Consider the following 3135-nt stretch of genomic DNA (forward strand, 5'->3'; position numbering starts at 1 on the left):
TACATTTAAAGGGCCAGTACTCCTTTATTTAAGAATCTACACCTGCACTGCACCCTGTCTTTAAGTATCAGCTCCTCCCTTTGCTCCCTGCCGGATCTTTGTTGTATTGTGCCCTAGTGAAAGCATGCTGTGCCCCTGTGTTCCTGATATCCGTGTTCCTGATCCTTGTTCCGTTACCTCCCCCTGCACCTGTGCCGCCTGCTCTGACCTACTGCTACCTTGACCTTGTCTTGCCAGTTTCCATCTCTGCCTTGCTTCATCCCAGCTACCTGTGTGGACGAGTCGTGCCAGGGGAAGCGACCTGAGTGCCGCCTGTGCAGCAAGACCATCTCGCTTTGCGGCGGGCTCTGGTGAAAACCAGCAGCACCTTAGACTCCTTTCCCTGGCACAGCTCACATCATCATCCACACAGGCCCAGAGGATCCACCACCTGCCGTGACCCCTACAGATATTACCAGACCCGTGCGCTGGCGGGGAAGCTGGCTTCTGACATAATATCCTCCCCGGGTCAGCACGTCACAGCCAGACACGCCGACCACAGATACAATTGGCTGCAGAAATCTTCCTGTTAGATGGTTATGGGCAATGTATGAAATTCTGTGGTAGCCTATTACACAATCTGATCCATTGATACCACACATTATTGTTACGCCGAGCGCTCCGGGTCCCCGCTCCTCCCCAGAGCGCTCGCAGCATCCTCTCATTCGCAGCGCCCCGGTCAGACTTGCTGACCGGGTGCGCTGCAATATCACTCCCAGCCGGGATGCGATTCGCGACACGGGAGGCGCCCGCACCTGACCCGTTCCCCGTCTGTCTTGTCCCGGCGCGCGCGGCCCCGCTCCTTAGGGCGTGCGCACGCCGGGTCTCTGCAATTTAAAGGGCCACTGCGCCACTGATTGGCACAGCAGGCCTAATCAGTGTTATCACCTGTGCACTCCCTACTTATACCTCACTTCCCCTGCACTCCCTCGCCGGATCTTGTTGCCATTGTGCCAGTGAAAGCGTTCCCTTGTGTGTTCCTAGCCTGTGTACCAGACCTCCTGCCGTTGCCCCTGACTACGATCCTTGCTGCCTGCCCTGACCTTCTGCTACGTCCGACCTTGCTCTTGTCTACTCCCTTGTACCGTGCCTATCTTCAGCAGTCAGAGAGTTTGAGCCGTTGCTGGTGGATACAACCTGGTTGCTACCGCCGCTGCAAGACCATCCCGCTTTGCGGCGGGCTCTGGTGAATACCAGTAGCAACGTAGAACCGGTCCACCAACACGGTCCACACCAATCCCTCTCTGGCACAGAGGATCCACCTCCAGCCAGCCGAATCGTGACAGTAGATCCGGCCATGGATCCCGCTGAAGTCACGCTGCCAGTTGTCGCCGACCTCACCACGGTGGTCGCCCAGCAGTCGCAACAGATAGCGCAACAAGGCCACCAGCTATCTCAACTGACCGTGATGCTACAGCAGCTATTACCACAGCTCCAGCAAGCTTCTCCTCCGCCAGCTCCTGCACCTCCTCCGCAGCGAGTGGCCGCTTCCAGCCTTCGATTATCCTTGCCGGATAAATTTGATGGGGACTCTAAGTTTTGCCGTGGTTTCCTTTCGCAATGTTCCCTGCACTTGGAGATGATGTCGGACCAGTTTCCTACTGAAAGGTCTAAGGTGGCTTTCGTAGTCAGCCTTCTGTCTGGGAAAGCTCTGTCATGGGCCACACCGCTCTGGGACCGCAATGACCCTGTCACTGCCTCTGTACACTCCTTCTTCACGGAGATTCGAAGTGTCTTTGAGGAACCTGCCCGAGCCTCTTCTGCTGAGACTGCCCTGCTGAACCTGGTCCAGGGTAATTCTTCTGTTGGCGAGTACGCCATCCAATTCCGTACTCTTGCCTCCGAGTTATCCTGGAATAACGAGGCCCTCTGCGCGACCTTTAAAAAAGGCCTATCCTGTAACATTAAAGATGTGCTGGCCGCACGAGAAATTCCTGCTAACCTGCATGAACTTATTCATCTTGCCACCCGCATTGACATGCGTTTTTCCGAAAGGCGTCAGGAGCTCCGCCAGGATATGGACTTTGTTCGCATGAGGCGGTTTCTCTACCCGGCTCCTCTCTCCTCTGGTCCTCTGCAATCCGTTCCTGTGCCTCCCGCCGTGGAGGCTATGCAAGTTGACCGGTCTCGCTTGACACCTCAAGAGAGGACACGACGCCGCATGGAGAATCTTTGCCTGTACTGTGCCGGTACCGAAAACTTCTTGAAGGATTGTCCTATCCGTCCTCCCCACCTGGAAAGACGTACGCTGACTCCGCACAAAGGGGAGACAGTTCTTGATGTGAACTCTGCTTCTCCACGCCTTACTGTGCCTGTGCGGATATCTTCTTCTACCTTCTCCTTCTCTGCTATGGCCTTCTTGGATTCCGGATCTGCAGGAAATTTTATTTTGGCCTCTCTCATCAACAAGTTCAATATCCCAGTGACCAGTCTCGCCAGACCCCTCTACATCAATTCTGTTAACAATGAAAGATTGGACTGTACCGTGCGTTACCGCACGGAACCTCTCCTAATGTGCATCGGACCCCATCACAAAAAAATTGAATTTTTGGTCCTCTCTAACTGCACTTCAGAAATTCTTCTTGGATTACCGTGGCTTCAATGCCATTCCCCAACCCTTGATTGGACCACAGGGGAAATCAAGAACTGGGGTACTTCTTGCCACAAGGACTATCTTAAACCGGTTCCCAGTACTCACAGTCGTAACCCTGTGGTTCCCCCGTTATCTGGTCTTCCTAAGGCCTATCTGAACTATGCTGATGTTTTTTGCAAAAAACAAGCAGAGACTTTGCCTCCTCACAGGCCTTATGACTGTCCTATTGACCTCCGCCCGGGTACTACTCCACCCCGGGGCAGAATCTATCCTCTGTCTGCTCCAGAAACCCAAGCCATGTCGGAGTACATCCAGGAGAATTTAAAAAAGGGGTTTATCCGCAAGTCCTCCTCTCCTGCCGGAGCTGGATTTTTTTTTGTGTCCAAAAAAGATGGCTCCCTACGCCCTTGCATTGATTACCGCGGACTTAATAAAATCACGGTAAAAAAACGCTACCCCTTACCTCTTATCTCGGAACTCTTTGATCGCCTACAAGGCGCCCA

The sequence above is a fragment of the Hyla sarda genome, chromosome 2, assembly GCF_029499605.1.
Source record: "Hyla sarda isolate aHylSar1 chromosome 2, aHylSar1.hap1, whole genome shotgun sequence".
NCBI lineage: Eukaryota > Metazoa > Chordata > Amphibia > Anura > Hylidae > Hyla > Hyla sarda.